The sequence below is a fragment of the Macrobrachium nipponense genome, chromosome 47 (assembly GCF_015104395.2).
Source record: "Macrobrachium nipponense isolate FS-2020 chromosome 47, ASM1510439v2, whole genome shotgun sequence".
Classification (NCBI taxonomy): domain Eukaryota; kingdom Metazoa; phylum Arthropoda; class Malacostraca; order Decapoda; family Palaemonidae; genus Macrobrachium; species Macrobrachium nipponense.
In genome coordinates this window covers 19,996,239-20,020,511 of record NC_087222.1, presented here as the reverse complement: position 1 = coordinate 20,020,511, position 24,273 = coordinate 19,996,239, and the positions used below count along the sequence as shown (strand labels likewise).

Here is a 24,273-nt window from a genome sequence, read left to right as displayed (position 1 = left end):
CACAAAAACAACAAACATAAAACAGAATTGGTCACGAAAGTAGATTGGATACTTTGTTTGGGCGCTCGAATGGAACCTGGTCACGTGCTGAGTCCAAAAAGGAACGTTTCCTAGTGTTCGAAAACCGAGGAAACGTACGATAACCAAGACAAAATTTCGTAGAAAAAAGTCTATGAAAACCGTAACATACGAAAAGAGAGATGTATGAAAACCAAGTTTTGACTGTACTTGAAAGGAAACCATCCTAAATATTAAGCTGAAAGACACTAAGACCATATGAAGAGGAGGTGAAGTTTTTAGGGATGAAAGAAGCTAACATGGGCTAGTCATATTGGCTCCTTGAAAATTAACATTTTAAAAGTAGTTTCAGGTTTTAACTGGGGTGCTAATAAGAGGTCACTTTTACAGTTACAGGTAGTTGTCGACTTACGACCATAATTGGTTCTGACTGACCAGTCGTAAATCAATTTTGACGTAAGTCGGCCCATGTTAATTTACTGTAAGAATATTATACTAGCCTAGCCTACACTAGGGTAATCAGTACCATCTTTACATATAGGGTAGCCTAGCCTACACTACACAACATTACTTCATACATATATGGCATATTAATTATCAATTTCAGCTAATTCTCTTGGATCAATGCACATTGGCTTATTATAATTCAGTACAAAGAGAAATTGAATAACATTTAACAAGTTAGTCTCGTGTATACGATGATGATGTTTTCATGGTACATACATCGTATATATACAAATACAGTAACCTAGCCGACAGTATACTGTTTACTACATATATGATATAATTTAGAAATTTATTAATACAGTTAAATTTCTTAAAACCGGCATTCTATGGTCTGGAAACTCCCGTGATTCGGCTCGATTTTAAATCAGCAGCCATTAGATTGTTCCGCCGCCACCTGGGACGCGCCACTTATTGTTTACAACTTCAAGGTAGCAAAAACTATGCCATATATCCTTTGTTAGTATAAAAATAGTTGTTAGTAATGTAAATATACAAAGTCAAATATGTTTTTGATATTAACCTTGGAAGAATAAATATATATTTTCAAATATTCCACTTGAGAATGCTCAATGTTCAACCAAGTTTCACATGTATGACTAGACCTACAACCCTAAGCATATTTTATAAACATGCATTATCAGTGCGGGGAATTTTAAAAAAACCGTTATCATTAGTGATGCTCTCACACGAGAGCTCGTAGCGAGAAGTCGGATCGAGTCGCCTGAGATGTGGAAGAGAGCGGAGGTGGTGTATAGGAGTGATGGAGGGATTTGGCCGATGTTAATAAAGTATCTCCGAATAAAATGTGTTCTTTAGGTTTTGAAAAAAAAAATCTGTTTCCCTCCCTATCCATGGCATTCACTGGCCACCGATAAAAAACGAAACAGAAAGAGTAAGCCTAACTGAATCTCTCATCCATCAAAGGTAAGTTTGCTTATTCATTAGACTTCTTCATTAGACACCTATCAAAGATTTCAAGTGTATTTAAAAAAATCTCCTCCTATCCATCTAAAGTATTCATCAGACACCAGTCATAGGCATAGAGCTAGTCATGATTCCTGGTTCAGCAAAATTCAAAATTCACAAATGAATGTTGCTCAGCAACATTTACACTACTGTATTGTCTTACTCTCTTGTGGTGCTTCGAGGAGTTCCACCTCTAGGCCCATGCTCTAAACTTTGCTGTTCTCTAACAATTTGATTTTTGTATGTATGATTCTCTCCAGTATATTAAGCTTTCTTGATATCTCTCCAACAGGAACGTGCACCGAATGCAATGCAATAATTGTCTCTCGCTCAGCGAGGGATGTTTCTTAGACCGATGAATGACACATTGACATTAGATTCCTGTGCACATAATGACATCAAAAGCTATAGAGTGAGGTCGCTTGGTTCACACTGTTAGGTTATAATTTTTTTAATTTCATAGCATTTTGGGAGTGTCCAATGTTTTCTGTAAAATTTAACAAATGGAATCATTCAAGTACCTTCAACTTAATATTGGAATGATAATGTAAGGACTGTTTATACGATACTACTAGTGAAAGGTGTCTCCTATCTATTTTATAATGTCTATCAGTGGTTCTGATATGACATTTTTTATCACTTCGTTTCATTCACATCAATTTTGCTATATGGAATATAGATTTACACAGTAGCATAACATGTTCTAAAGACATCAGTGACTGTTTTTAACGTCATTACATAAGATTTCTTCTATCTTTGAAAAGAAAAATAGATTAATAAGGCATGAATCGTGCGTCAGGCAGGTGAACAAAAAATTATGAAACTCTACCACCAGTTGTTTGAGCGTGTGTACAAAAGCGTTTAGGATGATGCTATAAGCATGCATAGCATATCTAGAATACATAAAACACAGGAATAGCAGGATACATATGTTTTTGTCTGCGGTATGCAGTATTTTCATGCATATGTACTAAGTTTATTTTCGTGACTAAATACGTTTTTTATGATTAAAAAAGACTTGTTAATTTTCAAATATTACAGTTCTGTAATAAGTTTATGTAAACACAGCAAAGTTCCAATAACATAATTGTTTTTTGTTAAAAGATGCTTCACCCAAGCCAACTTTCCGCAGATAAACAACTCTTGTGACGCCGCCTTAGAGCAGTACCCAGACGAAATGATGCTCAACACGCTATGGGCTGTTGTCTGCAGAGCGGCCAATACAGGCGCAGCATTCATTTTCCTTGTCGCTCATTGGCTGTACACTTGGCATTGATTGGTTGAAACGCAAGTCCCATCTCGCATAGATGGAATTGTGGGTATTGTACATCTCTCCTTCATCAGCCTCACTGCATAGAAGGTTACTGATATACGCAGACGTAATTGCAAAGTTGTGTTTAACGTATCTGCAAATATCTGTGTGAATCATGCCAAAAATGGCTCCTAAAAAGTGCCCTGCTCCTTTTAAAGCTGCTAGTAAAGAGCATAAAAGAAAGAAAACCATCTTGAAGCTCGACAAGGTGAAAGTTCTTGATATGTTGAAGGAGGGAAAAAGTTTTGACATGGTTTGTTGCCATTTCAATGTGAACGAGAGCATGGTGAAATCAGATAAAGTGTAAGTATGACATACTTTGGTACAGCAAAAGCAGTGTCGACAGTAAGAGATAAAACAGTCTTGAAAATGAAATCTATACTCATATACTGGATCAAGGATTGCTGTAAGAAGAGCGTGCCCCTTGACTCTAACATCATACGCGAGGAAGCGGAACAGCTCTACCAGCAGCTATTAACTGCTACGGAAGGTGGCAATGTAGAGGAAGAGGAAGGTGGCGATCTAGAGACATAGTAAGGTGAAGAAGAAGGGGAATTGGAATGTCTGGGTTGTGATGAACCAGCTCCTGAAGAGGAAGAAGAGCCACAACCGGGACTGTCCTCAGCTTCCCAAGGTTTTCAGGCGAGCAAAGGATGGTTCCACTAGTTCCAGAGAAGGTTCCACCTAAAGTCTATTTCCTTAATGGGGAAGCAGCATCTGCTGACAAAGAGGCGGCTGTGAAATATCCCGAGACCTTCAAGAAGATTTTTCAGGAGAAAGGATACTGCCCAGAACAAGTCTTCAATATGGACGAAATTAGCCTGTTCTGGAAAAAGATGACGTCACAGAAAAATTTAATGATGGACGAAGCTAAAGCCTCTGTATTCAAGGCACAAAAGGACAAGGTGACTTTCATGATGTACAGGCTGGCTTTATGCTCAAACCAAGCCTCAATTACAAGGCTGCAAATCCCAGGGCACCCAAAAATAAGAACAAGGCATTGCTGCCTGTGTTTTGGATGCACAATTCCAAGGCCTGGATCACCAAAGTCCTTATGGAGCACTGGTTCCGTCAAAGCTTCATTCCTCAATTGAGGCAATACATGGCCGATTTGGACATGGAGTTCAGGTATTGATGATAATAGACAATGCTGGTGGGCACCCTCTCAATCTTTATCACTAGTGAGTCCAGCTTGAGTTCCTCCCAACACCAACTCTTTCCTCCAACCTAATGGACCAGGGCGTGATCCTTGCATTCAAGGCGCTTTACACTGGGAACTCCCTCCAGCAGCTTATTGATGCAATGGACCATGACAGTGAATTTACGCTGAGAGCCTATTGGCATAAATTCACTATTGCTACCTGTTTGTCTGTCATCGACTGGTCGTTGAATGACATGAAGAAGGAGACCCAGAATCCATGTGCAAGTAAGTTGTGGCTGGACTGTGTCTATAACTATATGGGCTTCTCTCCTGAGTAAATCCCACTTTCAGCCATTAATAAGGCAGTCCAATTGGTGAGAATTCTTGATGATGAAGGCTTTGACGATATCACTGAGGATGAAGTCGGCACCCTCATTGATGCCCACTTGACCCTCTGACAGACCAGGATTTTTTGGTAATCCTGACGAAGTCTGCCAGCAAAGAAGATACTTAAGGTTCAGGAGAGGAGCAAAAGCAGCAGCAGGAGGGCCTGACTTTGAAACGCCTAACCCAACCTAGGAGAATGGTAAGTGATGTTCATGAGTTTTTTTCAACATGGGATCCTTACATGGAACGCTCCTTAAAGTTTCCCAACATTTTTGATATGGCATTGGAGCCCTATAATGAAGCCCTCACCACCATGAAGCAACGACAGCAGCTGCCAATCACCATGTTCATCACACGTATGTTATATATTTAAATTACACTTTTTGTTGACCTGTAGTTGATAGACAGATGCGATGAACAATGACATTCTTTGAAATGATAGATATCAACATTAGATCTCGCAGAAACAAAAGTCAATGTTCTTTGTTAAGAAGAATCTACTGTCTCAGAGGTCACATTGACAAAACCTGAGTTTGCGTGGAAAATTCCTCGAACGTTGTGTTCGTGTGTGCATTTGTTTCTGTGGGCGGAACCAGTGAGAGATAAGTATTATTTAAAATTGATTACCTTCCTAACAAGGAGAATATGAAATGTAGAAAACTCTGTTATGTGTGAATCAGGAATTGTGAAATAAATGATGGGTTATTACACAATCGGTTTTGCACAACGAACTCATTACACTCCATGACGTAGTAGACAGGGAGTGGTTTAATTAACGAGAATGCTCGTTTGTTTGTACGTCATGTTTTACCTCTCCTGTATCATATGAGTTTTGGGGGATTGTTTGCCCAGCTTTTCCTTGAAGATGGAGGGCGCGTGACAACCACACAAAACTATTATCATGGAAGTCAGAGGTGAGAGTTGTTGGAACTTTCATTAATGAAATCCTTTTCAGCATCTCGAACTATTTGAGATGATGTGTGGCAGAAAACCTCTTTCATTCTCATGAGAGATTTGTGAGAAATTATTATCATTCTGTTTTTTGTGCACTTATTGGTGAAATGTATCACTGTCCTCTTTATGAGATTTGTTATTATTTTGTTATTTTGACAATTGTGTCAGTAAGAATTTTGTTTCTTTCTGACCGGAACTCTTTGAATTGTCGCTTTGTCGGCCTCTGTGAGACGGATTATTACCTAGTATTGATAATTTACATGATGTTTAACGTGTTGAAGAAACTAATTGATTTACTGCATGACTATTTAATTTTGTGGAATTAATATCAGAGTATGACGAGAAGTGTCCCTTTTATTTTTTTGTTTCACTTGTCGGAATGGTTCAGTTTCCTGGGACCTTGTTCTAGACAGTCTGTTTTCTGTGTCGCGATTTAATTAATGATTTCAGTCTTTCATTTGATTATCTTTCTGGCTGTCTGGCAATAGTTAGAATTCTGCTTTTCCTTTAGAGAAATAAAGTTATTTTTGTAGTTCAGAGTTTAATTCCGTGCCCTAATTAATTTTTGCAATTTTCTTGTGAGTTGATTAAAGATTTTCAGAGGGACACGTTACCATATTCAGTTTTGTGCCTCCCCTAGGTATATACTTACGAAGAAGGACCCTCCAAAGCCTCCCAAAACCCCTGAAGTAGTGCCTCCCTAATTGCCTGAGATAGTACTATGCCTCTTGATTCGCCTGAAGAAGTGCCTCCCACAGTACAGTATTGGCATGGCTCAACAAGCAGGGAAAATGTTGTCCCTTCAGCTCCACATGTTGGCGGTGCAGGTTCACAAGTGGATGTTCCGCATTCGGTAGAGCTGTCAGCCAGGTAAATCCTGGGGAACTAGGACATAGTTGCAGATAAGCTCAGTTGCTAGGGTCAAGAGATAGGGACAGAGTGGTCCCTACACCCAAGCCATTGCAGAAAGATTGTTCAGTCTATTGGGGCTTACCAGCTTTAGACCTCTTTGCAACCTGGCACAACAGAAAGATCCTGGTGTTCTGTTTTGTTGTGCCAGACCCACAGGCAGCAATAGAAAATGCTTTCCAACACCCATGGAGCAATCTCCCAGGCCTACAATTTTCCTCCATTTTGTCTGATTCATTGGGTGATCAACAGGGTCATGATCACCATAAATCTCAAGATGACCCTGGTGGCTGCCAAGTGGCCACATGCTGAGTGGTATCTGGACCAGGCTGTGAGAGAACTGTCATTTCACGCTGGAGACTATCCAGCATTTCTTGCGAGCAAAATGTTTTTTCAGCGGCTTTGTACCAGGGGAAATGGACTGTCTTCTGTGGTTGGTGTCCTCAATGGGGTGTCTTTCCAGTCGGAGCCCCTATTCAGCAGGTAGCAAACATTCTTGTCTTTCTTCACTGCCCTTCAACTGCTCCTTTTTTTGAAGGGCGTCAATCTTTCTTCCTTGAGAAGGTTAGGAAAAAGATCCATTCACTCCCAGGGAATTCAGTCCCCCTGAGTGGGATGTGACTCTCATCTTACGGAGCCTGACTTGTGCATCCTAGCCTTTACGAGAGTAGTCTGGCAAGGATCTGACCTTCAAGACTGCATTCGGGCTTGCCCTGGCATCAACGAAGAGAGTTGGGGCACTTCATGGACTTTCTGTTGATGTTAAACACTTGAGGGGATGAGGATCTGTCACACTCGAGTTTTTCCCAGAATTCAAGTTCTTTTCAATCCCCTCCCTAGAGGACTTTGCTGGCAGTGATCAAGACGATATGCTACTGTGTCCAGTTCAAGCGCTGCTGTGCTATCCTAAGAGGTCTCAAGATCTCTGGCCTGAGTTGCGTGCGACAACTCTTTGTTAGTACTGGCTCAACCAAGGAAGAGGTGTCCAAGAACATGATTTCTTTCTGACTTTGTGGACCATCAAGCAAGCATACTCTACTTCTGATGAGGTAGATGAGAGTACTTTTTGAGTAAGAGCTCACAAAGTTAGGGGCATTGGTCTGTCCCTCGCATTCTGGAAGAACCTGTTGGTTCCACAGGTACTAAGGCTCGGATCCCGTGTGTGCACAAAAAACCTCATTCACATCCTTCTACTTTCTGGATGTTACCCATGGGTCCAAGGACACATTTTTCTTGATTCTTGTGGTGGCTGCTCAACAAGCTGTGTAACTTACTTGGCTCCCTTAGAGGGACAGGTAGCATCTCACCTAAGGTGTTCGGTTACAAAGAGAAAGTGTGAGTGAGTGACTGGCCTCCTCCCTCTCTCTTTTTATACCCTTCCTCGCCTGTAGGGCAGAGGGAAGTTTGGTGAATCGTCACATGCTGGACAGGTGTGCAATGCAGGTGAGCTACATAACTGAGTACTGTACCCTGTCTATAATCTAGAAGTCTGTAGGTTAATAGGTGCATGGCCATCCCCTCTCTAGCAAAGGAATAGAGAGGAGCTGACAATTAAATGAAATCCATTGGTTTTATTAGGCTGTTATTGTCTCTGATGCTGTGGGTTTATCCAAACCCTTTTTGAATCAATGATGCTATACATGCCCATTAATTCACAAGGCCTAGAAGACTGGCAGTTGAACATCACATAAGCTCAACATGTCAGATGCACAGGACTCCTTCCTCTGCTCTACATGACCTGGAAGGGGACCCAGGTGAGTTGAGCTACCAGTCAGTTCAAAGATTTACTCAGAACCCTTCAACCAAGAAGTAAGTCTCCATATGTAAAGACCAAACGAATGAACTACAAATATTTTAAGTAAATTTTATTTTTCTGAACATACAAACCTTAAGGTCTTTACATAAATTACCAGTTCAAGCCACCGCTCATTCTGCTACCTGAGTTGAAAGGTTAAAGTGAATGCATAAGGATGGGGGTTGAACAGCATTTCCTAGCTTTCACTGCAAGTACATATATCCATATGTAAAAACCTTTAGGTTTGTATGTTAGGAAAAATGGAACTTACTTTAAAAAATTTTAGTTTTTCCACCGTTGCAGGATGGAAAACCAAAAGGTTTTTTACTTGTATTCATTTTTTATTTATGTATGTATACAAACATGTAGATTTTGGTGTGCTGGAATTAAATGTTAATATTTGCCAAAAAGGAAACCATGCAGATGCACTAATCAAGGAAATGTTGTAATATGAAGTTTTCATAGAGGTACAGTTGATTCCCGCTGTTCGCATTATTTGTGGAAAATTTGTTTACTGTTCACAGTGTTTTTTACCTAGAAATATTCACAAATTTCTGTATTTTCATATTTTCATAACTAGATGCACTTTTTGTAATAAAAGCATTAAAATATGCAGGAATAAGCATTTTTAAGAGTTATTCTTGTGTTTTAACTATCGAAATGAAGTTTTCATAATAAAACTAATATTGTAATACTCACCTGAACACCTGAATTAGCCCTAATCCCAATTAGCCCGAACAACTCTCAATTACCCAGCGTTGCCAATGCTGCAGGTAAAAACTTCCTTGAGTTACCTTCCCAGACGGTTGGCAACGCTGGTGCAGGTGTGTGTCGTTACTCTTATCTTCCTCAATTGCTTATCTGGTTCAGGAGGGTGGGAATCATTCAGGTGTTCAGGTGAGTATTACAATATTAGTTTTATTATGAAAACTTCATATTGCAATACATCCCCTGAACACCTGAATTAGCCCGATTAACAACACTTAGAGGGGGAGGGATCAATCCTCTTGCCCGCCTCTTACTACCGTATAGATGGTAACTCATTCACTAATCTATCTAGTACCCTCATGCAACTTAAACTCACTTGATCTGTTATTCCTTTCTGGGCAGAGACGTATTGGAGAGTACTTCGATCGTCTGTCGAGTCAGTACTGTCTATGTCGTCTACTTCTTCCCAGCTGGATCCTCCAAAGCTCTGGGATGTGTAGGAATATGACGATCCTCCCATGTGGCTATTCATAGCCTCTCATGTATGGAGGTGCAAGTAGCGGCTTGCAGAGCTGAAGTCCTTCTCTGTGATCCTCTGTTTGACAAGCGCTTATGACCAGACTACGATGTAATCCTCGCGCCGACACTGGTCTAGCCTACGAAAGCACCCCCTCGGACTCTCGTAAGAAGACTGATTACTAACGTATCTGACTACGTTTAACCTATTCTAGTAACGCTTTGTCCAGACCTCTGGAGGCCAAAGCGGTTTCTATCTTAATGTCAGAAAGACCTTAAACCTAATTTTATTCTACCTTCACCGGCTTAACCTATACTTTCCCCAACTTAACCTATATAATAGTGTTCGCCGCTACGAACGGGCTTAACGAGTAGCCTTCCGATGAAGCAAACTGAACGTCTCTTAAATAGAACGATGTAAATACTGAAACCGACTTCCAAGAAGCCGCCTCTAGAATGGAAGACACCGAGTAGTTTCTGAGAAAGGAAGATGATGTAGCCATCCCCCTCTCTTAGGAAGAAGCTAATCGCATTTTTCGAGATTGGCCGTGAAGGATTCCGAGGAGATATGAAAAGTGTCCGCGGGCGAGGACGAAGTTTCTCTACCCGGGATAAATATACTCTTAGCGCTCGCACCGGACATAACCGCATCTCTTCCGGGTCTCCATTGACGAAATCTCTCAAGGCCAATACCCTGAACGACCTTGGCAATGTGTTCGCCTCCGACTCTGTCTTCGCCACGAATTCCGGCAGAAAAGACAAGAAAATATCGTCTCCTTTGTACGAAACTATCCTGGATACTGCTTGCAGCTCACCCACTCTCTTCGCTGTTGCTAATGCCGTAAGGAAGAGAACCTTCTTTGTTAACTGTCTTAATGTCAGATTCTCGATTGGTTCGAACTCTGGGGAACTTAGAAAACGAAGCACTACCGACAAATCCCACGGTGGTGCTCGATTCGGTAATCCTGGTCTTTCAATCTTAAAGGATCGTATTAGATCATGAATACACCTGCTCGTTGAGATCTCTGGGAGGTGAAATTTAAAAGTATTACTGAGCATTGAGCGGTAGCCTGCTATCGCCGAGTGTGAAAGTCTCTTGACTTTCCTAAGAAATAAGAGGAAGTCTGCTATTTTAGGAATTGAAGGTCTAGAAATAGAATGACCCTCTTTCCGACACCATCCCCTGTATATAGTCCATCTGACTTGGTACAGTTTCCGTGTTGATTTCCTTAAGTTAAAAGAAAGCTGCTTAGCCACTTCTTTAGATAGTCCGGTTTTTCTTGCTGCTCGCTCGACAGTCTCCAAGCAGCTAGGTTTAGCATGCGAGGGTTCTGATGGTAGTGGTGGAAGTGTGGTTGTTTGAGTAGATCCTTCCGAATAGGAAGGAGCATGGGAATATCTATGATGAGTTCCAACAGTTCCTGGAACCATGGGCGTTGAGTCCAGAAAGGAGCTATCAGTGTCAAACTCACCTTGTCGCTCTCCCTCAGTTTCCTGATAACTCGTTGGATGAGACCGAAGGGTGGGAACGCATAAGCCTGCATGTGATTCCAGCTTTGTAGCATTGCATCTGTTCCTATCGACATCGGATCCACTACCGGGGAGAAATATATCGGCAAACGATGGTTTAGTCTCATCGCGAATAGATCTACCGTCGCCGGCCACTTCCTGAGTACCTGACGTACTACATCCTGTGTTAATGTCCATTCTCCTCCCAGTACCTGACGTGCGCGACTTAAAGAGTCGGCCAGTACATTGAGGCTTCCCGATACAAACTGGGGAAGGAGAGACACTCTTTGGTCTTCGCACCATCTCAGGATTCTTTGGGCTACTAGATTTAGTTCTGTTGATCTCGTTCCTCCAGAATTCTTGAGATACGAGATCGCTGTTACGTTGTCGCAAAACAATGCTATCACTTTGTTTTGTACTAGTTTCGAGAAATATTTGAGCGCTTCTTCTATCGCTTTGAGTTCCCGAAAATTGATTGATTCCTCTCGTTCCCGTTCCCTCCAAAGACCTGACGCCTGAGTTCCCTCCAAGGTTGCTCCCCAACCTTGATTTGAGGCATCTGTATATAGGTGAAAGTCGGGAATAAGAGAGACTAGGGACTCTCCGCGTGTCAGGTGCTTTTCTTCTGACCACCACAGAAGATCCGAGAGGCAAGAATCGCTCCAGCTTATAACTGCGTTCTCGTTGCGGAAGTCCCAGAGATTCCTGAGACGTCCCTGTAGCAAACGCATCCGGAGACGAGACCCTGGAATCAGAAAGGATAGAGATGACATTCTCCCTAATAGACTTCTCCATGATGATGTTATTTGTTCCCTTTTTGACAAAAACAGGTTCACTTGGTTTAGTATTGACTGTATTCTCTCCGGTGATGGGAAAACCCTGAAAGGAAGAGAGAGTCCTCATCCCTAAATAAGTCATAGATTGTGTTGGTACTAGAGAACTCTTTGCAAAATTCAGCCGAATTCTTAACATCCCGCATACGTTCAGAAGGAAGTCCCTCGCCTTTAATATCTCCTCCAGGGAGGAGGCTAGAATCAGCCAGTCGTCTACGTATCTTTGCATTCTGTAACCCCGACGATGCATAATTGCCGATACTGGAGACATGACCCTCGTAAATAACTGCGGCGCTGTAGTCAGCCTGAAGGGGAGAACTTTGAACTGGAAGGTGCCGATGGAAGATACGAACCTGAGGTATCTCCGAGATTCCGGATGAACCGGAACCTGGAGATACGCATCCTTTAGGTCCACCGACACCATCCAATTCCCCCCTCTGACTGACCGTAGTACCGACTGCGCGGTCTCCATGTGAAACTCCGCAGTTACTATCCAACTGTTGAGGCTCGAAAAGATCTATATCGGCCTCAACTTGCCCCAAGCTTTCGATGCAACGAAAATCCTGCTGTAAAACCCCGGAGATGGGGGGGGCTGTTTCTAGTGCCCCCTACTCCGAGAGTTCCTGAATCTCCTTTGTTAGAGCTATTCCTTTGATGGAATTCTGGGAATAACTCAGAAGGTATACGGGAGAGGGTGACAGAGGAGGAAGGGAGTGAAAGGGGATCCGATACCCCGCCCTCAGAACTTCCACCACCCAATCCTCTGCTCCCCACTCCTTCCATACCTGGTAGAAAGGGGCTAGACAGCCTCCTACCTGTGCAGACGAGGGACATGTCTCCTACTTTGTAAAATTCCGAGTCGACGATGGTTTAGCAGATGATGAGGAAGGGCCTGAACCCGCCCTGTTCGCAAAGCGCACCTTCTTAGGTGATCTAGGGGGAGACTTAGAAGTCTGTCTTCTCAAAGGGGAAGCCCTACGTGCTCCTCTAGGTGACCTGGAGCCCTGTGCTGCTACTCGAATCATGGCCATCGACTGCCGAATTGGAAGCCACGAAGTTAGTCATATTGGATACGTCTCCCTCCTTAAAGAGAGAATCTGCTAACGCTATGGGAGCTCTAAGTAAGACTCTCTTGTGTACATCCGGATAATGAGGGGGAAGGTGACTCAGATAGAAGTTTCTCCTCTTCTTCCCTATGGACGTCGTAGAGGAAGCTAGCACATTCGCCTGATGCGCTAAGCCCATCGAGACTGACGTTATCAAGTTGTCGAACAGTCCCAGATCTGAGGGAACGTAACCGTCATTTTTTAGAAACCTCATCAGGCTTGATAATATCCAGAGTGTGTGAGAGAGGGCCTCCGTCTGGTTACGCAAGACGTCCTCTAACACTCCCGCTTCTCTTAGCGAGATTCCTACGAGTCTAGACGCTGCCGGAGACCTACACAGAATCGCCTCAACCGATTCGTTGAGCGGCAACCTGGCCCCAGCCAAAGGGTTCCCCCGGAGTGCATAAATCGCCTTGCGCGGTGAGAGAAGCGAAATATCCTGTCTATTGGCAGCTACTGCCGCAGCCAACCTACCGTCTGCCTCTTGCATCGCTTGTTTTGCAAACCGCACGAAACAGGTGCTGTAGTTGGTTTGGTAGCATAGAATGTCTCAAATAATGACTGATTCGAAACATGTTGATCGTCCGGAGCTCTCGCTTGCGGGTAAAGCGCAGTCACATAGTCCAGCATACGCCTATAATCATTGCTATTAGCCAGAGGACAGCCCAAGTCCACAGGAATATCCCGAAGTTCGGGAATCGATTCCTCTTCCGCGGCCGCCGAACGGTTTGGGGCCAAAGAAGGCGGAGGAGGGCCAGAGTGCAGTCCATCCAATGATGAAAAGTCTGCTAGATTACCACTTAAACCTGGTTGCTGTCCTTCCGCCTCTGGAGCAATAGTACCCCCTGAAAGAGGTGGAAGGGAAGAAAAGTCCTGGGGAGAAATCCCCCTGTTTCGGTGCGGAAGAAACCTGTCCGGAACCGAACCTACTGTGTTATATCTTGCCGAAGGAAAAGAGAGCGGAACCGAATGTGCCTGGATCGAGGAAGAGGAGGGAAGAATGAAAGGGGAAGAGGCTACTCCAGAAGGGTCCGCAGCAGTAAACGTCGAAGCTGACAGCTGTACATCGCTCAATCGTGATGCCTCTCGACTAGGCGAGGCAGAAACGCGTATGTCAGAACTTTGTGTTACCTGAAACGCCTAAGATATATCCGCTGCCTTCTGAGCTACCGACTGCTGCGGGAGCAAAGAATCCTGCATAAGCCACTGATTAGGACCCAGAACTCCTGTTACATAAGTCTGTGTTCCTCCCTGACCGGAGATACCCCTTACCGAAGCCGACTGTACTGCGGGCGTAAGAGAGAAAGACGAAGACGACGGAAAAGTTGGAAGTGGTAAATTTACCTGAGACGAAGGAAGGCTTAGGAAAGAAGATGTAGGAAAGGTGGAAGGTGCACAAGCCGCAGGAAAAGCAAGAGAAGAAGAAGAAGAAGAAGAAGGAGTCATAGAGGAAGCTAATAGTGGCAAGGCAGAGGTTGTGGGAGCGAAAGAAGGGACTGCGGACGACACGGAGGCGGCATGAGACTCTCTCTTAAGGGACATATAATACGCTGATTCTGACCCTCCTTGTAAGTCTTGCAGCATGTCCTCCAAAAATTCTGGACATTCTTGTGTCACGTAATCTCTAATGTTCATAATACCATTGATAATGCAACCTTTAATCAAAAGCCTATAGCCTTTAGAGAGGCCCAAAAGATCTGCGTTTTTCTCTGCCAAGTTGATCCGTATACTACGTGAACCTCTTAGAACACCTGAAGGAGGGGCTTCTTGATCCAGATTACTAGAAGAAGGGGTAGGGAAGACAGATACAGGGGAAGAAGAAATAGGATCTTCTGAGACATAGGAAGGATAGTTGACAGCTAGAGGAACAGGATCCCGCACTTTCGGAACCGTAAACTTTACTTGTGTCCTCGAACCGGACCTAAACAGAAGAGAAGACGGAGAAACGTCTGCCTTAAGGCTGGATGCCAACGAACTCAGACTCGATGTCCGTCCAGGAGAACGACTCTGCACGCTCGCAAGCTTGTCCTCAATACCTAACTCGGACCCTATCGTCTTAGTCACCCCTATTCCCTGATCCTGGCTAAAATTTTCGAAATTAATTCTATCAAAACTACTAGGGGGTTGTGGGGGGGGGTCCTTTACTGCCTGCTCCGCGCCGAGGGGGCCGACAGAACCTGCCCACTTGGAGGCTTGTGGTTCTTCATTACCCTCAGCACCCGTTAGGGCTGGTTCTGGAACAGGAAGGGGAGCTGAAAGAGAATTATGATGAGACATCCTAACACTACTAGCATTTTCATCAGCAAATTGTTGGAAAAGACTCGTAATTAATTTTGTCATGCTATTTGCTATCCTATCCTCTATCTGTTTTATTACCTCATCACTAGCTAACTCCTTCGGTTGTTGTATAGGAGCTTGCGATCCTAAAGATGACGCTGAATCCACTTTGCGTTTACTTCCTTTACTGGCTAGCGACTTGCGATGTTGGATGTAGTCTTCCATCTGTCCAGCTTCCAACTGTCCAGCTTGAACATTCTTCACACCGCGTTTCCACATCGCATTTAATTTTCCTTCATACCTGGCATATGGAGTGTCTATCATGTCTTAGAGTACTCATACGTCTCTTGCAGGAAGAGCAGGAGCGATATGCAGTGGCTTCTGCCGACATCGGAGAGATAAAAGACGGAGTTGAAACTGCCGGTGCTGAGGTGGAGGGTAGCAGAGAAGTCTTATCCATAATATCTGTATATCAATCCAATCCAAACGAAAACCAAGTCCCGTAATTCTTGAGTTCTTCGTCAATAATCGTAACCATCCGAGAGAGTCGGGCAAGGATCAAACTCGCGCTGTAGAAGGTCAACAACCTTCCCGCGGCGTGAACAAAAAGCAATTGAGGAAGATAAGAGTAACGACACACACCTGCACCAGCGTTGCCAACCGTCTGGGATGGTAACTCAAGGAAGTTTTTACCTGCAGCGTTGGCAACGCTGACTGTTAAAAACAAATTTCCCACTAGTGGGATGGGTAATTGAGAGTTGTTCGGGGGGCTAAGCTGGGATTAGCGCTAATACAGGTGTTTCAGGGATGTATTGCAATATATGCGTTTCTACGGGCTTTTCGAAGGATTTTAAGTATTTGCAGATTTTAGCTATTCTCAACAAACTAAAACCTTATATCAAGCCAAAGGAAATGCTTGGTGATGGCATGTGAGTGAGGGGAATTACCTTACTCTTCCTAACCGCTTGTTAACTCATTTCTAATGTGCAGTGAAAGATACTCCTTTATAAAAAGCTATGTATAGCTGGATCACATATAATGTACTGTACCCTTCCTGCTGTTACCCCACAAAACTCTTATGCTGGTCTCTTCCATTTTCTATTCTTGCCCTTTGATTTGTTAATAAGATATGTTCATAAGTAATTTGTATTGTAATGTCAAGCTAAGAACGTTTACAGATGTGAGGTGGTGGGCGTCAATATTAACTGTTAATCTATTGTTGCATTGTTGCCTCAGGAATGTTTTGATGCTGTGTCTGGACAATGTTTGGTAGGATTGTATTTATGTTTGGATAGAACTATCAAATGCAGGCTTTGTCAATTGGCCTGAGACCTTTATGGGAACCTGAATTGAATTTGATTTGTTATTTTGCTGTTTCAGTTCTGGCATTATGTTTCCTAACTCTGTGTTGCATTGTTTGATTTCAGATTCTCCCTCAGAAGAACCTTCCTTCCTTCGTAAGTTTTGATTAGCATCAGGATTTTGGGAAATGCATGTTGTTTAATGGTACTACATGGAACATTACCAGTAGCAGCTCTTAAAGTGTATGAGACAATAGTGAAATATTGTATGCATATTTAACAAATTTAACAACAAGTAAAATTTTTTTCTAATATTAGACTCATACATCAGCAGTGAAATCTTGTTGTAGTCCTTCAAGATATTGTACTTAATTCTTAACAGATTAATTGAGTAATTATTTGTAAACAATTTTGTTAGGAGTTGTGAATTGAACACATTGTCATTACAGAACAGGACAGGAAAAAAGGCTAAAATGAATCCAGAACATTCTTTAGAATTTCTTTTGAAAAGTGAAACTGAAGGTGCATTATCACTACCTTCCATAAATCGAGAAAACATCAACTTGGCTGCCATTAGTGGAACCAGTGATGGAGACTTTTTGTCTCTGGATCCATTGATGGACATAAAAATAGAACCAGAGGAATTCTGTGAGTCTAATGAAGATGATGAATATTCATACAAAATTAATTCAACAGTGAATGAAAAACATCCACAAACTTGCAAAAAGGAAGTAAAACAAGAAAGAAGGACTAGTCATAATGGAGAGAAGCTTTTCAGATCCAGTGACTGTGAAAAAGCATTTTACAAGAAAATTAATCTTACAAATGATATAAAAAATCCTACCAGAGAGAAATTCATATGCAATGACTGTGGGAAAACATTTTCCTTGAAACGTAATTTTATAGCTCATATGAAAATCCATACTGGAGAGAAGCCATTCATGTGCAACGAATGTGGGAAAGCATTTTCCCAGAAATCAAATCTTACACTTCATATGAGATTGCATACTGGAGAGAAGCCATATATGTGCAATGAATGTGGGAAAGCATTTTCCACGAAAGATACTCTTACAGTTCATATGAGAATCCACACTGGAGAGAAGCCATTCATGTGCAACGAATGTGGGAAAGCATTTTCCCACAAACCACATCTTACACTTCATATGAGATTGCATACTGGAGAGAAGCCATATATGTGCAACGAATGTGGGAAAGCATTTTCCCGCAAACCACGTCTTACACTTCATATGAGATTGCATACTGGTGAGAAGCCATTCATGTGCAACGAATGTGGGAAAGCATTTTACCCAGAAAATCTAAATCTTACACTTCATATGAGATTGCATACTGGAGAGAAGCCTTATATGTGCAAAGAATGTCGGAAAGCATTTTCCCATAAACTAAGTCTTACAAGTCATATGAGATTGCATACTGGAGAGAAGCCATTCATGTGCAATGAATGTGGGAAAGCATTTTCACCATAAACTAAGTCTTACAAGTCATATGAGATTGCATACTGGAGAGAAGCCATATATGTGCAATGAATGTGGGAAAGCATTTTCCACGAAAGATACTCTTACAGTTCATATGACAATCCACACTGGAGAGAAGCCATTCATGTGCAATGAATGTGGGAAAGCATTTTCCCAGAAATCAGGTCTTACAGTTCATATGAGAATCCACACTGGAGAGAAGCCATTCATGTGCAAAGAATGTGGGAAAACATTTTCCTGCAAATCAAATCTTACACTTCATATGAGATTGCATACTGGAGAGAAGCCATATATGTGCAAGGAATGTCGGAAAGCATTTTCCAAGAAAAATACTCTTACAGTTCATATGACAATCCACACTGGAGAGAAGTCATTCATGTGCAATGAATGTGGGAAAGCATTTTCCCATAAATCAAGTCTTACACGTCATATGAGGTTGCATACTGGAGAGGAAAAAGAAACAACATTATGAAATAAACCAGTTAAAGGCAGAGATCTCTCAAATGACCAACTATATGAGAGATCAAAATCACTCACAAAATCTGCTCAAGAAAATTAGGAAAATAAAGAAAAATACAAAATAGGGATGAACAAGTGAGTGTAAAACTGGCAGAATACCAAACCAATATAAAGGCCTAGCTTCACAAATAGGAAACAAACAACAGAAAATAAAAGTAAAAAAAATAAGTAGGCAGTTTGATGAAAATCCAAAGATTGTGCCCTAGACAACACCAAGAGAATTCATGGATTGACACCATTAGGCAGAAGAACAACCAGAAATAGCAAATGCCTCAAATAAGGTTCACCATCGAAAAAGTAACAAAACTATTAGCATATAATAATTTCAAGACACCAGGAATTGACAAGATCTCAAATTTCTGGCTAAAAAAAGATCACAGCACTACACCACGCTTATATGCAAACCTTTTCAAGAATAGTAAATGGAGAAGAAACACCAGTGGCTCACAACAGGAAGCACCACTTATAGCATGGAAAGAAATAGATATCTGTTTGAGGCTCGAGGTGAGGATGGCAGGTTCATCCTTGCCAAGATTCTTGGACATGATGTGTCGTACAATGCAAGTGGCATTTTTAGATTTATTTCAGGAGGTCTTCTGAAAGCTATTTAACTTTTACAATGACATATTTGCTTTTATGATTTTAATTGAATATACTTTTCTTCTTTATTTATAATAAATGGTATCGGCGTCAATGACCTTCGATGTGAGGACGCCAGAAAACTTCCAATCATTCATTCTCCCTAAGAGCTCTGAGACTGAGCTCCCTAACAAATATAGGCCCATCTGCTGTCTATCAACACCCTACAAATGGGTCACAGGAGTCATAGCAGACAAGATCTATGAACACCTAGATCAAGGCAAATATATGGAAAAAGAACAAAAGGGATGCACAAGAAACAAACTAGGCCACTAAAGATCAACTGCTAATAAACAAGCAATATTAGAAGTTGTAAGAAGAAAAGACAAGGAATCTTAATATGGCTTGGATAGATTACAAGAAGGCATTTGACACCGTGCTGTGCACTTGGATATTCATATGTATGGAATTATACAACATCAATGAGGAAATAAGATCTTTCTTGGCAGCAGAGATGAATAAGTGGAAGACCATTCTCTGTCTAAAACACTGAGGGCCAGATAGTAATTTCATACATAAAGATCCAAAGAGGAATATTCCAGGGTGACAGCCTCTCACCCCTTCTCCTCTTCTTGACCATAGATCCACTTAGTAAAATCTTGAACAACATTAACAATGGCTATGACCTAAGCAAAAGAAGAAGCAGAAAAGAGAATGAAAGATTGAACCACCTGCTCTTCATGGATGACCTGAAGTTGTTTGCAGATTCAGAGGAAAAATTGGAAGAATAAGTTAGGACAGTCCACCAATTCTCAAATGACACCTGCATAGAATCTGGGTTGGGCAAGTGTGCCAAGAGTAAAATAAAGAGAGGAAAGAGAGTAATATCAGAAGTTATAAGGTAGAGGAAGGCATACGTGTTGAAGACCTGGCGGAGGGGTCTGCATATAAGTACTTGGTAATAGAAGAAAACACTGGTATAGAACACAAGACAGTGAGAGAAAAGATAAAGAAATACATCAGCAACTTTAAAGAATTAACACCAAAGAACAAGATCACTGCCATTAACCAGCTGGCGATATACCAGTGGTGACATATGGTTTTGGTATTGTAGACTGGGACACAAGATGAGTTAGACAGGATGGATATTAAAACCAGGAAGATTCTCACCCTCCATAAAGTCACATAACAGACAAAGTGATTGTTGGACACGAAATATACATCCCTCACAGAGAAGGTGGATTAGGCCTGATTGAGATCAACCAGGCCTACAGAGCACCAATTTTAAGTCAAGGTAGTACTTGAAAAGCTCTGAGGATGGAAACGTCAAAAAAGGTTGCCTAACACCATAATGGAGCCCTGAGCCAACTAACATCAATAACAAAACAGGCTAAGAACTTTGCAGATCTGATAAAAGACACAGAGGATACCAAACAGACCAACTGCAACAATAGCCACGAAAACTAGGCAGTAATACAGTGACAGAGAGGAGAGACTTAAAATGGAAAGGTAGAAAGACCATGGAAGGAAAGGAAGATTTCAAGAAGAATTGAAAAATTTACAAAGACAAAGAAGAGTCACTTAGATGGATAAGTAATGGAGATCTAGGTTATGATGGACAGACTGATAATAGGAGCCCAAGACCAACGCCTCCTGACAAACGGCTTCAGAAAAATGCCAGGGCATATCAGCAATTGTGTTCTGTCATGCAGTGGTTGAGAGTGTTAGTCATCTGATATCAGCCTGCAAGACCATGCTTGCAGATGGTCACTACACAAGCCCACCACAACAAGATCTGTAAATATATATTGGAAAATATGTAAAGAATACAGAATTGAAGTGAAAGGAAAAGTGTGGGAGCATGAACCAGATCCAATCACCTCCAACTTTTATGACAAGGAAATTCCAACAGGAAGATATATAGAAGGATGTGCTATGAGACCTGATATTGTGATCTAGAACAAGGAGGAATAAACAGCAAAGATTATAGATGCGACAGTACCCAGTGACTTTGGCCTCAATAGAGCTGCAAGGCATAAAATAACAAAATACCAAGACCTGAAGAATGGACTGAAAAACCACAAGACCTGAAGAATGACCTGAAAACCACATGGGAACTGAAGGAAATAGAAAAAAATACCTTTGGTGGTAGGAGCAACAGGACTTATAAAGAAAAGTCTGAGAAAATATCTTCAAGGTATACGAAGTTGCCCAGTATAAATGAGGTGCAGATTGCTGCCCTCTAAGCAATGGTAAATAACTTGAAACGAGCCCTTGGATATAAGACTCGTGGAATATAGAGATGCAACTATTGCACCCCTGATATAAATTGAAAATTAAGAATAACATTAGCCAGAGGGAAACCATATAGTTGCTCTATATGTCAAAGAAGTTTTTCTCAACCAAGACCTCTCAAAAGACACGAGAATTCACACTAGACAGAAATTGTTTACTTGATCTCTGTCCAAGTAGTTTTTATTATGATTTTATTTAACTTGACTCCTGCGTCTGTTTTGAATGAAGGTGTCGCAAAAGGTGTGTAAAAAACTCATGCTAGAAAGAAGTCTCCAAGACTCTGTATCTGCACTTGGTTTCTGAGAAGTCTTTTTTCATTAGGTTTTTACATTAGGTTCATCATAGAATGAATTTGTTAAACTCGGAAGAAAGATGTCATTCTTCCACACGATGTTGAAACAGTTTTTCTTTTGTAGATTCATAACATATGTGATAGTACTCATGAGGAAAGATATTGTTCTTTTACACTGCATGTTGTACTTTTGTCTTGTATTCTGCAAATCACAGTCATTGGTTCTGAATGCCAGACTGTTTTTCAGGTGTCAAAATGCACAAGCAAAGTCACTCATCAGAGAGGATGTTCAGTTGCGCTGACAGATTTGTTAATGTTTTGCATCCCAAAGTAAGTTGGACTTGATGTGGAGATAATTATTGTTAACTTGTCTGCAAAATCTATATAAAAAAAAGGCAACAGCAACTAAGGGACGATAAAAGAAAAAACCATATTTATAAGTGTTATGAACAATTCATGACCATCATCATTGCTGTTATTCAAAGAAGAGAAGGAGAATCTGGAGGAGGGTCTCACTGAAAATGCAGATGAAGGCTCTTCATTTGCAGAGTCTTTATTAGAAGTCAAGGCAGAGCCAAAGTATTTTTGGCCAGTGAATTTGATGCAAAATGGTTGTGTGACCTTATGCAAAGGTATAATAATTACTTTTTAGTTTTTCCTTAAATTTTCTCATTGAACACTACACAGTGCTAGATTAAGAAATTTTCCTTTGCCTTCTCCACTTTTCTTGTTCCGGTGTATTTTTTGTATGATTTCCAAATAAAGAATTATTATTGTCTTTGGCTGACATGGTTTTCTTCCTTTTGTTATTCAGTATTGTGCATATATGCACTTGTATATGTTGTTGTAAGCTTGAATATTTCCATGAAATGTTATTCTTAGTGGAAATAGAAAGATTGATATCTTCATTATACTTCAGTGAAATTTAGGTGCAGTTTTATTTTATTAATTTTTGTTATATGTTCTTGGTTTTAATCTTCTACAAAGAAGGCATTATGATTTATACTAATGCTACAGCATTTGTATAAATCATAATGCCTTGTATTAGCTCACTAAGCACAATTGACTGTGTATTTTGTTTTAGGTTACCAGTCTGAAGTGTTTGAAACTGGACTTTTTTGTAAAAGACTAAAGTAATGTATTATTCTGCTTAGATTAAGCTTTTGATTTAATTTTATTTCAATCTATAAATGTTTAAGATATTGGTAAATAATAAAAATAGTTTATTTATAAATAGAAACTTTCATTTGACCCCATTAAAACTTAAATAATATTGTATGCTTCCAAAAGTGATTGAATGCACCCTGATGTGGTCTGAATGCATTGAGTATCTGGTCCCAGTGCACCTCTTCCCAATTGAAGTGCATCTTTCCTTGCTGTCCCAATGTACTAACATCATTCACATAACAGCTGCCCTTTGGGGAACTTTACCTATAGAGGACTATGTTCACTTTGCAGGATTAATTTCTTTGATAAAGCAGATCAGTTTAAAAAGTCTGAATGAAAACAGAATATTATAAAATCATCAAACACATCTTGCTATGAGGGAGAAGTTTAAAACTTGACTACGTTAGTAGGTAGTCTTAATTCAAACTGCAAGACTAATTCTTTCTGTAGCTGGCGGTTAACCTCTAAAAGAAATGACTGTGCTAACTGCTCCTTGGGACCTGTGGTGGCTGCTCAGCAACTTGTGTAGCTCACCCGGCTCCTATTTATCTTTATAGAAGTAACTACCCTTCTTTGGCAAGGGGAGGTCCTGACAATCAGACAAACCCACTGCTTATATTTGCCTTTAATGTCTTTCAACTTTCAGATTCATTCCAGCATGATTTTGTGCTGGGTTACGTCTCTTCCCTTATTCGAAAAAGCCGAGAAGGCTGGCGGCTGATCATGCAGTCCTGTGTTATTACTCCAATCAATTCATCAGAGGAAGACTTCTTTTAGCTGAAGATCTCTTGAAGACATGAGTTTATCTATGTTTGCATGGTTTCTGCATAATGAAATGTGGGGAAAAATATCTAAACTATTATCTTGACACTTGAGTTGAGGGGGAAGTTATCAATACCTAGTCCAAGTAACCTACTATTATCCCAAATACTGAAGGTATGGTTGAAGCATAGGACAGCAGACTCGATATGCAGTAATAAGCCACAAATAATCTAGACCACTGGAGACCTGATCAAATGTCAATATGAAACCAAGTTGTATCTTGTTCCGAGATTTTAAGGTCTTGAGGTTATTACTCTTATAAACATTTAATGCTATTTATTATCCCTTGCCTATGAATGAAACATTGTAGTGGTAATATAATCGCTAGTGGATATTGATATGCTAATTTATGGAATAACTAAATGTTGAGACTTTAGTTTCACTGTCCCAACCTTCATTTAACCATTAGTTGGTCTCTGTGAACAAAGCTGTGTGGAAATTTAAGTGTTGGAATAAGGTATCTACTACAGTCGAATGGAACAGAGGGCCTAACTAAAGTAGGCAATTTGTAGAGAAATTTTTCCGTTGGGTTTTAATATCGTTTGTGCAATTTGTGACTAAAGTCCTCTTAAGATGACTACAAACAACTGACATACTCATGATGGTTCTGCGGCAACAAAATCGTTGCTAACCTTCATTAAAACCCACACAATGGACAAAAGTACTGTTTCTCCCATCGCTTGTTGGTTCCTGGACTTCCTGTAGGCTTCCCTCAGACTCTGGCATACTTGACTTGACCTTCAACTAGTATCGTTGATATTAAGAGGGACATTAGAATTAAGACGTTTGGCCTGTGACATGACAGTTGAATGTGTCCAAATGTATGTATAAAGCTAAAATTGTCATAACACGTAAACTTGTTTGTGC

General features: G+C 41.0%; 1 pseudogene; it reads left to right on the top strand.

Annotated features, from left to right (window-relative positions):
- LOC135204750 (zinc finger protein 665-like) overlaps nucleotides 1–24,273 on the top strand; it is a 113,967-nt pseudogene that overhangs the window by 11,567 nt on the left and 78,127 nt on the right.